Below are 14,172 nucleotides of genomic sequence, written 5' to 3' on the forward strand. Positions count from 1 at the left end.
TAGCAGAGGTTCTTTTCAGTCCTGGTTGGCCGAGCAGGTCTTGTTCCTAAGCCTGAAAATCCCTGTTGTGGGATGACTTCATAAGGGAGGCCGGCAGGCATGAAAAAGAGGAGAAGACAAGTGCAGCTCTGCCAGCAGAGTGGGCACCTTTAGTGGGTGGGGCGCACAGTGACTGCCAGGAAGCAGGAGGGGGCTTCCTGGGAATGTGCTGGTCTGAGTGCTGGTTAAGTGGATATCAAAAGTCATCTAACAGTATATGCATTTATGATTTGTTCTCTTCTCTGTAGGTGTATTTATACATCATTAAAAATTTTATATAGTAAAATAAATATAATATGAGTAAAAGTCTCAAAACATACAAAAAAAAAAAAAAAGAATTAAAGCCCTATGAAAATAAGTCTCTAGGAGAGAATATGAAAAAAAATCTTACATTATTTCATTTTTTAAAATGTGCCACATACAATAAATAAAATTAGATACAGTGTTTGTGACCAATGCTTAAGGTGGCCCTGCAATTCACCTCTGGTTGTGTCCTGTGTGATGCTCTCCCTTGAATGTGGGCAGAACTTGTGACTTGCTTCTAACCAATAGAGCACAGTGCGGTGACAGAATGTACATGATTTCAGTACATAAATGTTGCTACAATCTTTGCATCCCTTGTTGGCTTGGAGGAAATAAGAATCCAGGTTGGGGAACCCTGTGCGGGAATGACACCCCATGATACCTCATGTATTCCTCTAGGAGCTGAGGGTGGCCTCTGGCCAACAGTTAGCAAGAAACTGAAACCTTCAGTTCTATTGATAAATGACAAGAAACTGATTTCTGCCAACAACCTGAAGAACTATGAAAGCAGATCCTTCCCCAGTCAAACCTCTAATGAGACCTCAGCCCTGGCTAACATCTTGTTTGCACCCTGGCAAGACCCAGACATAGAACCCAGCTAAGTCAGGTCAGGACTCCTGACACATGGAAACTGGGAGCCAACGGTGCATTGTTTTAAGCTGAGAAATGTGTCATAAGATTGTTATACAAATAGAAAGCTATTACTGCACTAAAGAAAAAAATTTAGCCCAGCACCAGACCTCAGTGGTTTCTCAGTTACAGCTTGTTGCTGCTGCTGCTGCTAAGTCGCGTCAGTCGTGTCCGACTCTGTGCGACCCCATAGACGGCAGCCCACCAGACTCCTCCGTCCCTGGGATTCTCCAGGCAAGAATACTGGAGTGGGTTGACATTTCCTCCTCCAGTGCATGAAAGTGAAAAGGGAAAGTGAAGTCGCTCAGTCGTGTCTGACTCTTCGCGACCTCATGGGCCGCAGCCTACCATGCTCCTCCATCCATGGGGTTTCCCAGGCAAGAGTACTGGAGCGGGGTGCCATTGCCTTCTCCGACAGCTTGTTGAGAGAATTCTAAAATATGAGGTCTCTCTCCTTCTCTTTCTCACACACTCACACATATGTGCACACACACACACACACAAAACCTTCATGCACTCATATGGATGATTTCACATGGAGGGGGATAATCTCTTTGAAAATAACTTTTAAAAATGAAATTAATATATACTTGTTGTAGAATTTTAGGAAGTACAGCTTAGCATAAAGAATATAAAACCACTAATTTCTTCAGTGAAAGTGAAAGTTGCTCAGTCATGTCTGAGTCTTTGCGACCCCATGGACTGTCTGGAGAGAGACCTCATATTTTAGAATTCTCTCAACAAACTGTAACTAGGAAACCACTGCAGGTCTGGTGCTGGTGCCAGGCTCCTCTGTCTATGGAATCCTCCAGGCCAGAATACTGGAGTGGGTTGCCATTTCCTTCTTCAGGGAATCTTCCCAACCCAGGGATCAAACCCAGGTCTCCTGCATTGCAGGCAGATTCTTTACCATCTGAGCCACCAGGGAAGTCCATTCCTTCACTTCAGTTCAGTTCAGTCACTCAGTCGTGTCCGACTCTTTGCGACCCCATGGACTGCAGCATGCCAGGCCTCCCTGTCCATCACCAACTCCCGGAGTTTACTCAAACTCATGTCCATTGAGTCGGTGATGCCATCCAACCATCTCATCCTCTGTCATCCCCTTCTCCTCCTGCCTTCAATCTTTCCCAGCATCAGGGTCTTTTCATATAAAGATAACATTGGTTTTATGCATTAATAAAAATAGGTCTTGTTCATTGTAACAAAGTCTAGAAAACAGGAAAAAAAATGAAAAAACTGAAGTCATCAGTAATCCTCCTCACAGAGATAATCCCTGTTAACATTGTTTTATGTCATCTATGTATATATGCATATTAGTCTTCTCAGGCTGTTGAAACAAAATGCCATATACTCAGTGGCTTTAACAACAGAAGTGTATTTTCTCATAGTTTTGGAGGCTAGAATTCTGAGATCAGGATAACTGGGTTCTAATAAGAGCCCTGTTCTGGGCTTGTAGACAGACAGCTACCTTCTCACTGTGTGGTCGCCTGGTGGAGAGAAAGTGAACTCTCTGGTTGCTCTTTTTAGAAGGAACTAATCCTGTTGTGTCAAAGCCCCAATCCTATGACCTCAGTTAACCTTAATTACCTCCTTGCAGGCCCTGTCCTCCAATTTAGTAAATATTAGGGGTTAGGCCTTCAACATAAATTTTGGAGAGAGTTCAGACTATAGCAGTGTGTGTACAATTTTTTTTTAATTAAAAATAGGATTTTACTGTGTTACCCCTAAGCAATATATCTTAGTTTCTCCCATCATTCGATATTCTTCTCTACTATTTTTCTTGCTTGCATAGTAATTCCTGCATAAGGGCTGCATAATGGCTATATGTATATACCATTAATTGTTTAGCCAATGTCATAGTGATAATTAGGTGGTTTCTAACTCTTTTCCATCATAAATGACTTAGGAGTTAATATGCTTGTACCTTAATATGCTTCATGTGTTTATACATGATTAATTCCTTCAGGGTAGACAGAAGACATCACCTTGAGGAATTTATCAAAAAGGAACCACCATGCCTTTGTCTTTGTTCTTGTTGGTCAGTCACTATGTCATGTCCGACTCTTTGCGACCCCATGGACTGCAGCACACCAGGCTTCCCTGTCCTTTACTGTCTCTCAGAATTTGCTCAATCTCATGTCCATTGAGTTTTTGTTTAACAGAAAGGTAGGTATTATTTGGAATTCGGATCTTAGTTTTTTCCTATAGCTTCAGAAGCCCTGAGGCTCAAGGAAGCAGTGCTATCAAGGAGCCAAGGAGTTATCCAGGAGGCTCTGCATGTGTGTATGTCTGCTTAGTAGTGGCCGACTCTTTGTGACCCCATGGACTATAGCCCACCAGGCTCCTCTTGTCCGTGCAACTTTTGAGGCAAGAATACTGAAGCGGGTTAACATCTCCTCCTCCAGGGGACCTTCCCAACCCAGGAATCAAAACTGCATCTGAGTCCCCTGCATTGGCAGGGGTGGGTCTTTACCACTAACGCCACCTGGGAAGCACCCCCAACCCTCTAGCTTCCATAAAATTCTTGACAGGCAGCTGCTTTGTGCCCTGAGGCCATATGTGTGGAGTATGTCATAGAGCAATGCCTTTGAGTCTGAGTGTCATCTTACAAATTAGAGAAGGAACTGTCAAATGTATAGTAGGCCCTTGAGCTGTGTTCTAAATATGGGAAGAAGTGAAGGTAGAAGGGAAACTATGCCAGCAAGCACATGCCAGGCACAGGTAACTTATAGTGTTGGATGGTGTTGAGGAGATGGTTTTAGGCCAAGACTACCCTTCCTTGAGAAAGATAAAGGTGGAGAAGATGAAACTAAGGAATACATTGTAGTTTGTGAATCAGTTATACATATATATATACATAAATCTACTCTTTTTTGGATTCTTTTTGCATATAGGTCATTTCAGAATATTGAGTAGAATTCTCTATGTTATACAATAGATCCTTATGGGTTATCTATTTTATATATAGTCATCAAGGTGTTTTGCTAAACAAAAACACTCACCTCCTGAAACAGGAATTCAGCCCCAGTTTTTCTCTTCTTTTCCCCACTACATAAACAAAACTTAAAAGCACCAGCTTTGGAAGCAGATGTTCAGAGTTAATTTCTTAGGTTTTCCCTTTGCTGGTAGTTGACTTTAGCCAGTACATCTTGCTACTCCAGATGTAATCCACGAACCAGCACCATTACCATCAATTGGGAGTTTTTACAAGGTACAGATGCTCAGGGCAGCCCTGGACGTACTGAATAAGGATCTGCATTTTAATAAGAACTCCAGATGAATCATTTGCCTATTAACATATTGGAAGTGCCATTCTAACCTCTCTGAGCCTTAGCTTCCTGGTTTGTAAAACAGAGATAATACCTGGGGTGGAGGTAGGGTGAGAGCTGTGAAAATTACATGAGATATTGTATGCAAAAATAAGCGAGTCTTGGAGAGCCTTCAATAAACAGTAGCTAATATTATTATTAGCTATTAAGCTGTAACAGCTCTATTTCTGCATTAGGGATTGTTATTCTAGCCAAAAATAGAAGCTCTCAGGATGCCAGGACCCTCAGGGTACAGTGATTGCTCTGTGCTGGGGCTGGTGGAGAGGAGTTGGGGGGAGGTAAGGCCTGAGGTTTCAGGACTTCAGAGTGGGGGAAGGGAGAGATTCACCTGGCCGCTGCCAAGCAAACAACTGAGGTTCATGTATTTCGGCTCTGTAAACTCATATCAGGGCATTCAGGTGTGCTGGGGGTGATGCACAACCACAGGATCAATGCACTGGATCTTCTCCGTGTGACATGTTTACTCATGGCAAGTAATTGAAAACATTATTTGCATATTAAAAACAGATCTAGAGAGAGTACATACAGTATGGTTCTATTTACAGCATGTTTTACAACAACAAATCTAAACAAAGGTGCTAAAAAACCAGAATATTGCTTGCTTGTTGGAAGGTGGGGGATTGACTGGAAAGGGCTTGAGGGAACTTTCCGTGCGATTGGGAATGTTCTAGATCTTGATTGGCATGGTGGTGATATTTGTCAAAATGCATTGAAGTGTACCTTGCAATGAGTTAGCCAAAATTTAATTCATTTGAAACAGGCATTGGAAACAGAGAGCCCACAGGACCCTCCATTTTCTCTGTGTAGGAATTAACCAAACCCTCATCACTAAAGGCCGTCTGCCCTAAACTCAACCTTAGCCAGTCACCTACAACCTGGGGTCAGTGTAGAAAATGCCCAGGGCCAGTGTGGATGGATTGTAGGGGGCTGAAATCTTAACTCACTCTTGCCCAGGGACCTTGGGGCTGGATTCCCAGCAGCCCTGGACTGTGGCTCTTGCATCTCAATTAGAAAGAATCTGAGGGGACTTCCTTGGCCATCCAGTGGTTAGGACTTGAGTTTCCACTACAGGGTCCCAGGTTTGATACCTGGTCTGGGAAATAAGATCTCACATGCCACATGGTACAGGCAATAAGAAAAAAAAATGAAGTTTGAGAGGGAAGCCACCTGGACAGGCTCCTTTCCCAGGTACCTGTTTGTCCCAGGCCACACAGCCTGTGGCTTCTGATTGTTCCCACATTATGATGGCATAGCTCAGAGTGGACTCATGGCAGGGTATCTGTTCTCCTCGGATTCCCTGTTGACTGAGAATACTTCCCAGGGTGCTGCTTTGCCCCTCCTTGGGCACAAGTCCCCCTGTTTCTCCTCTCAGGATTGCTGGCCTTGCCCTGTCGCTCCATAAACTTGACATGAAGCAGTCACCATCAGACCGGGCTGTCTTCCAGTTGTCACCTTCTTCCGTGTCTGCATTTGGCCTGGAAAGGAGCCCTGAATTCCCTCCCCTCCCTCCTGCTGTGTCCTAGGCCATCTCCCAGCTCCAGTGAACACCCTGGAGACCGTACTTTATCTTAATACAGGCTTTCTTCACCTCTGAGTCTTGGTCCTATAAAGAAGTTGTTTTCTCTTAAGTCTTTATTTCTGGGTCTCAGGATTAACCACTTTCTGGGAGAATCAGCAGTGGGATGTCTGTTGTTTGCAGGGAAACTCCTCTTCCGCCTTCAGTGGGAAAAACCACAGAGGGTGGATGGATTATTCAGACCCCCCCCTCCCCAACACACACACACATGCACGCACAGAAAGAGGATATGACTTCTATTCAGTGGTTAATGGTAGGACACAGGTCTCCCGACTTCCAGGCCAATTCTAGTTCCCTTGCTTGGGGTTGAAATTCAGGCTCCACCGGGGAACTTAATCTGCTTGCAACGCCACTGCATGATCCTGGCAAGCCACTTAATGTCTCTGCAACTCAGCTTCTTGACAGTAATTGGGGACGATAATGGTTACCTACTTCATAGAGATATTTAGCGGCTCAATTAGTAAAAGCTTCTGAAGTGCTTGAGTCCCATTATTAGTTGTAATGGAGTACGTCTGCCGGTGTTGGCCGAGCTATTGGCTCTTGGTGGAAAATGCTCTTTCCAAGCAAGAATCAAGATGCAAATGCTGGGGATTTGGGAAAACAGGAACAGAGCCCAGTGCTCTCAGGTGTCTCCAGATCCTCCTTGTCATTTGACTTTTAAGGGAAAGTATTGGCATAGGGTGCTCAACTGAGAAATTTCTGCCTGACAAAATGATTCTTGAGTTTATAGCCATGAATAGGCACATCATCAAAGTGACCACATTGCGTGGGTTCACAGGTGTCATTTGGGACAAGAAGGTGACAGGTTGTGGGGAAGGTGGCTACCCCAGGTTTTTGGAAATAAAGTTGTGACGAGAGTTGCCCAAAGTAAAATTTATACCCCGCGGTTACAGTGTAGCCATCTGTATTAGTTAAGAAACAGGGTAAGCAGCTGAACAGAGAGCTTCCAAGCTTCAGCGGCTTACACAAAGTACAAGTCACGTCTCTCTCCTGTCACAGTGCAGAGGTGGCAATTCAGGACTGGTTGGATGACTCCAGCCTCACCACATGGCTTCTGTGTGTGAGTCTGTTTCTGACCTTCCCAACCAGCAGGAAGGGGGAAAGGAACCAGGAAGACACCTCCATTTTCTTCTAAAGACAAGATCCAGAATGAGTATCAGCATTACCCTTTCCAGCTGGAACTTAGTCTAATAGCCACACAGAACTACATAGAAAGTTGGAAAGTGTAGTCTTTCCCTGGGAAGTCTTTATACTGAAAGGAGGACTGCCTAGATTGCGGGGGACAACATACAGTCTGCCCCTCCCATCCTTAAGAGAGACCACGAAACCATCGGCAACTCTGAAATTAAGGAGGGCCAGAATGTCCAAAACCCCAGCTGATTCATTGGGAATAATCACAGGAGTAGGTCTGGAACGTGATTATAATTTACTGAGTAGGAATCAGAAGAGGTAGTCAGGCTTCCTAGAAGAAAATGTGAAGATAGAAGCTAGTCCCAGGCCATGGAGAACTTTTAACCCCTTAGAAAACAGTGTTCACCTATGCCCAGGAGTTTGACCAATGTGAGAAGCCTTCTTCCAGCTGGAGGTTTGAGATTCTAGTTCTTGTTCTGACTCATCGTGGGAGGCCAAGGGGGAGTAGAACAAAAGAAGCTCTCTCAGAGGGTAGCTTCAGTTACACATTCATTGAAAGAGGAGTTTCTCTACCTTTTGCAAAAGGAGAAAGTCAGACAGGGAGAGAAAAGGGGGGAGGGAGAGAAAAAAGGGGAGGGAGCTTCTTCCCCACTGCCATTCAAAACCTTTCTAGGCTGACCTGCAAATTTTTAGAATAATGCAATTTGCATATTACTTGAATGATAGTCTGGTTAGTGGATTAGAATGCCCTTAAAAAAAGAAAACCTCAGCAGATAGTAAAGCATTGTAAGACCCATTGCCGTTTGGGGAAATTTTGGTGCTAAGATTTCTAATGAGACAGCCCTGGGATATTTTCAAAGACTGGTTTTCCCCTCACAACATTCATGCCTAAGCCCCTCTGCTTGTCAAAATTAGACCAGAAAACTGCTGACATGGAGAATTTATTTTAAAAGATCATAGGATGGAGCTGGGAAAGGCAGAGACTGAATCAGAGAGATCAACTTTTTTACCCAACTACAGGAATCACCAACTCCTGGCCAGTCTTACCTGCACCCCTCACCTACTTCCTGACTTACCCCTGGATTATTTAGAGTAAATCCCAGCATTGTATGATTTCATCTTTAAAAATCAATAGTAATTCCTTAATTTAACCAAGTATGTCATCAATGTTTTCCTCTACTTCCTCTCCCCCTGCCCCTTTACAATTGATTTCTTTACATCAGGATCCAAACAAGACTGCTTGCTGTATTTGGTTGCTATGTGAGATGCCTCTGAGTTTTTATCTACTTCATCTGTTTTTCCCTCATGTACACGGTAAAGTTTCACAGGTCTGGATTTACTGGTTTTATCCCACTGGTGCCATTTAACACGTTTCTCCTCCCCTACATTTCCTGATAATTGATTGCTAGGTCGTTGGTTTCCTGATGATCTCAAGGCTTGATCTCACACAGGTCAGATCTGTCTTCACCAGTGTATGTTCCTGCAGTTGGAGGCCCATCATGCTTGTCTCTCTGTAACAACAGCAGTCATTGACAGTCATTTGCTCAATCCATTATTTCAGTAGGTGTTTGCAAAATGTAATATTCCGATTATTTTATTCCTTCTTTATTTACTAGCTGAAATACTTTTATAGAAGGCAGTGTTCTATCCTCAGCTGTTTATGGTTATCATGAGGAACAACTCCTATAGGAAGGATAGGATAAATGATTTTTTCCCCTTTTACTTACCAGTTTTCAGAATAATGAATTGTTTCCTTACCACCTTTCAAAAGGACTGAGAGTTTTCTTTGTTTTTATTTTGTTATGAACTCAGGAAGTTTTACAAATGCAATGCGATGCAGTCCTTTGTGGTGCTTCTTACTAATGCTCAGACCATCCCACTGCTGGCCGGTGGAAGCTTCTTAAGTTGACTCCTGAGTCCTGATAGCTTCCTTGGTTTCTGACATGACTAGATGGCCAGGCTTATATGACTTTTGCCCTAGACCTGGAATCAGTCATTTCTTTAAAGAGTCTGGTTTCTCTAGTGGAAAATGGTATGTAGAATGCACCATCTGGCAATTTGAAGTTTTTAAGTAAACGTTTGTTTTTGTTTTTTTTTAAACGTAGAAAAAAGATATAAGCATTGCAAACACAGTTTTAATTCAAGGACTAAATGAAAAAGTTCAACAAGAATGTTCCTGAATATCACTTTCCAACGGAACTTTCTTCAACGATAACTTATATCTGATCTCTCCAATGTACTGGCCACTAACTACACGAGAGTTTGGGATGTGGCCAGTGCAACGGAAGAACTAATTTTTAAGTTTATTTTTAACTTAATGTAAATTTAAATAGTCACATGTGGCTAGTGAATGCCTTATTGAACAGTGCAGAAAATTTAGAATTTAATGATTAAATTTCACAACTTTTTTTTTTTTAAAGCACCATCTGAAGGAGCTTCCTTGGTGGCTCAGTGGCGAAGAATCTCCCTGCCAATACAGGAGACACGGGTTCATTTTCTGCATCAGGAAGATCCCCTGGAGGAGGAAATGGCAATCCATTCCAGTATTCTTCCCTACGAAGTCTCATGGACAGAGGAACCTGGTGGGCTACAGTCCATGGGGTTGCACAAGAGTCGGACACAACTTAGGGACTAAACAACAACAAAATAGGCAAGGGAAGGCACTGTAAGAGAACTGAAGAGCACACTGTCACTCCTGCCATAACCTTCCAAAGTATTATAGTAAAGGAAATAAGATGAATCCCTAGTAATTTTAATGTAACCAAAATGGTAACTGCTAGACAAACAGGAAATATATTTTGATAATCTGGTTAGGGTGGTTAGAAGTGGATTCATGGAGAAGATGACAGAAAAAAAAGATACATTTAAAAAATCATTAGGAAACTTAGCTTTGGTTATTTTATCTTATTTTACTTTTATTTTGGAGTTTTATCAAAATAGATTTTTTTGAGCAATTTTAAGTTCACACCAAAATTGGGTGGAAACTTACAGAGTTCTCACATAACCATTGCCCCCACACATGTACTGCCTACCCCACTATTAACATCCCCTCTACCCCGCCAGTGGTACATTTGTTACAGTTGATGAACAGACCATGACAAACATCATCATCACCCCAAATCCATAGTTTACATTAGGGTTCACTCTTGGTGTTCTACTTTCTGTAGGTTTGGAGAAAAGAATAAGGACATGTATCCATCACTAGAGTAGCATACAGAATATTTTTACTGCCCTAAAAATCTGTGTTGATTTCCTTACCCCCACCCTCTGATCTTTTTACTATCTCCATAGGTTTGCTTTTTCCAGATGTCAGATAGTTGGAATCATATGCTATGTAGCCTTTTTAGATCAGCTGCTTTCACTGAGTAATATGCATTTAAGGTTTCTCTGTGTCATGGACAAGTAACTTCATTTTCTGGAACCTCAATGTCATAATGTGTAGAGTGAGAGTCATGACTGGCTGGTGCCTCTGGGCCTTTGCACTGCCATTCCTTGAGCCTGGATACTCCTGCCACAGATCTACAGGGCTCACACCATTCACATCCCTGCTCAATTGCCACCTCCTCAGACAGCCTCCCTGACACTCTCGCTGATTCCTGCTCCAAGTCTTTTACAGAATTTATTACAACCTCATATTTATCATACATGGACCATGGACTGTCTCCCCTGTCCCCTCCGAAAAGTTCAAGTTCAAGAAGGCAGGGATAAATCTAGTCTGTTCATTGCTGAGATCCCAGCTCCAAAGATGGCACCTGGGACAGAGTAAACTGTCAAGGAAGGAAACTGTTGAAAGGAAAATGCTAAGAAAGTCTTTTCAAAGTATACAGAGCTCTAGGGCCAGAAGTGTGTGCAAGCAGTTTTGGGGCCTTCTAGAAAACAATGTGGAAGGCCTGCAGGTTGAATTCATCAAGTTGATGCACCTAAAATGTATAGCATTTCTGAGAGAAGCATCTTTTTAGACCCGTACCTAACCCTGTCAATTTGTGGTGATCTTTAAGGAACCCTGCCAGCCCCAGATGGAGACAAGCCAGCTGGAGACAATGTGCTGTTGCCAGTTCTGGTCACATGTTCCCTCTGTCCTGGGCTCCTCCCACACCTGAGCAGAAGCCTTCTCTCTACTCCTTCCCCCCATATGAAGGACACATAGAAATCTCCAGGGATGTCATATACTCACATCGTGACGTTCCTGGATATGACTGTGAAGCCAAGGAAGTTTGCTTTTTAGGGTAATCCCTGATTTGTAATAAGAAGTCTTCCTCTTGTTACCTTTCGGTTATGAGTAACTCTTTTAATTGTTACCTTAGCCAGTTATCCTAATAGTGATACACTTAAATATATGCCACCTCCTTTACCAATGGAGAAACTGAGGCTCTTAAAGCTTTGTCACTTCCCAAGGGTCGCATACTTGGCAATGACCTCAGAGCCAGGCTCCCTCCTTGGCTTATAATTCCTCCTGTGAGCTGCACAGTTGAAGGAGAGGCTTAGAAGGAAGAGGACTGGGAACAAACACCCAGTCCTTCTCTTTGGCCTCTCTTACACACAGTAAGGGGATATGTTTCCAAAAGACTGCTGGCAAATAATTTCGAGGGTTTGGCCAGCCTGAAATAACCAATCTATTTAGAGGTTTCAAGACCAGGCAGCAGAGGCTAAATAAGGTAACGTGTCTGTCAAGAGTGGAGGCCCAGGGAAGAGAATAGAATATTAAAAAACTCATGATGTCATTATCATGTTTTTCTTATGCAAGACTCTTTTAAAAGTGTGCTACAAATAAAAACTGTTGCTCTCCTCACCTTAGGATACAGAATTATAAATATGTATACAGTGTATACACAATTATGGTTGACAATATGCCACTACACAACTTTGGAAAAAGTAAGTTTATTATACATGATTTTGGGGAAAATGGAGAATTCTCAGCCAAAACTTGATGTCCAGATTGCATAGGTATGGAGATTTAGGGATTTCTCTTTCAGAATGTGAAATTTTTAGTAATAAAAGTAGCTTCCACTTCCAAAGCACTTATGACGTGCCAGGAGCTAGGCTAGTCCCTTCCCATACTTTTTGACACCTAATCATCACCACTCTATTTCCATTTTTTCATCTTATTAATGAAGAGTTAGAAATTCAGAGAGATTAAGCAACTCACTCAAACTCACACAGCTAGTAAGCAGCAGAGCCAGCTTTTGGAATTATACAGTAGACTCCAAGATTCACAAAAGTAGGGAAAGTTGTGCTTGCCAGTATGTTACCTGGTGCACGGAATGAACCCAGTCATTGTAAATGTTCAATAAATGCTGGAATGAAGAATGAATGAATGAGTTAACGAAAGGTTCCAACTGTTCTAATCTCAGCAACCGTGCTGAATGTCCCCCTTACTTTGCTCAGCAGGCTGTCAACTTCATCTCTTTGTAGCTCAATTAGGATTGAGTGTTCTCTATATCTTTCCTTTATCAATTTTTGGTGTAAAGTAGAGGGTATGAAGGAATGGCTGTGTGTTTGCATACCGGTATAAACGGGTCAGGGTGGAGAGTGTGGACAAACAGTGCCGGTTCCTTCTGGGTGTGTCTGCTGGCAAGTTCTCAGGCTTGTCTCCTTTGCTACTCTGGTTGAGGGAACCACGCTCTGGAACGACAGTGTCTGCTAGCTCTCAAGGGAGGGAAAGAGGAAATGATGGGGCAGCTTCCACTGCAAGAAAGGAAAGCAGAAATTCAGTAAGAAACAGAAGTTCCCTGGCAGTTCCTTAAACCTAAACTGAAATCCAGTGGGGTGTCATAAAATTCTCATAGTGGTCATCAGGAGATCAGGGTCTAATCTCTGCTTGACCGCTGGCTTGGATAAGTCATTTTTCTGCTTTAGGCTTTGCTTCTCTTATCTCTAAAATAAACAGTTTAGGCTAAAACCCTGCCTTCATTTAGAACTATGGTTGTGTTGAAGTGGGGGCAGGGCAGGGGGTATTTTTGATGGTCTTACTGATTAATGAGTGGCATTTATGTAGGTGATGTGGGGATCAGAAGGGGGTGTTCGAAGTATTCAATGCTTAGGACCACACAAAGAGAAACTGTCCCACTTAGAATCTGGAATGATAATTAAGAACCGCTTCATTGCTAAAATACTGTGATTCTATTCTAGCCACACTCATTTGAATCATCCAAGTCACACGATGAAAAGAAATCAAACTTTGCGTGAAAGAAATAGAGTAGTATGTATAATACCTTTTTAATGCCACCCAATGTGCCTGACTTTCCTGAATGGCAGGACAGTTTCTTGACCTGTAACCCATCTCCCAGGAAACAGGAGGGAGCTGGCCCCAAAGAGGAAATGTCACAGGCAGTTGCTACCAGACAGGAAGGTTAGAAGCCCTTTTTGGCATCGGGGAGACACAGCCCCTCCCCTAAAATTCTCTGACTGGGGTGGGTGCCAAGTCAGTGGAATAGAAAGACTAAGAGAGGCATCCAGAGCTGTGGGCCTGCAATCGGGCCCCTTTCCTTAGGGCCTGGGGGTTTCCCACCTGGAGGGAAGAAGGGGCTAAAATACACAGAGAACAGTGAGCCAGAGAGAAGTCTGGGGTTAAAATGGGGAGCTCCCGACAGGAGGCTAAGGAAGAGGAGGCTTGAGCCGTGTGTCTCCTAAAAGATGTGGAGCCAAACACCCCTCCACAGATACCTATGAGCGACATTCCCTGATCAGAGAGGTAAGACCCCCTTCAGAAGTTTCCACAGATTAGCTGGTCTTCTCCCACCACCCAAAGCTAGTTAAGTTTTCCCTCATATGCAGTTGTCATCTGTGCTGTTATTTTATTGAGATATAAAATATACACAGAAAAGGATACAGAGTATACTGCTTGATGGATACACACACCTGTGTATTCACAGCCCACAGTAGGATACAACCATGTTCGCACCCTTGGAGGTACTCCTGTGCATCCTCCCAGTAAATACTCTCCACCAAAGATAACCAATTTTTAACTTAACCATTAGTTAGTTCTGGAACATCACATAGGTGGAATCATACAGCATATAGTTTTTGTTGTCTGGCTTTCTTCATTCAATATTATGCCTCTGAAATTTACTGCTGAGCCACCAGGGAACATGAATTTGAGCAAACTTACATGCTGTTGCAAGTAACAGTTCACCTTTTCCCCACTGTTGGGTAGAATTCTGTGAT

General features: G+C 43.0%; 1 long non-coding RNA gene across 1 annotated transcript; it reads right to left on the minus strand.

Moving 5' to 3' along the window:
* Positions 1–7,933: 7,933 nt before the first annotated feature.
* LOC145520907 (uncharacterized) lies at positions 7,934–14,169 on the minus strand. Its single transcript, XR_014064896.1, has 3 exons — positions 14,117–14,169; positions 12,513–12,693; positions 7,934–8,519 (listed from the first exon to the last, which is right to left on the minus strand). It is a non-coding gene; the product is annotated as an uncharacterized LOC145520907 (long non-coding RNA).
* Between the last annotated feature and the right edge of the window lie 3 nt (positions 14,170–14,172).

Source organism: Giraffa tippelskirchi, chromosome 9 (genome assembly GCF_054371585.1).
Source record: "Giraffa tippelskirchi isolate mGirTip1 chromosome 9, T2T-mGirTip1v1.2.pri, whole genome shotgun sequence".
In the NCBI taxonomy this organism is placed as follows: domain Eukaryota; kingdom Metazoa; phylum Chordata; class Mammalia; order Artiodactyla; family Giraffidae; genus Giraffa; species Giraffa tippelskirchi.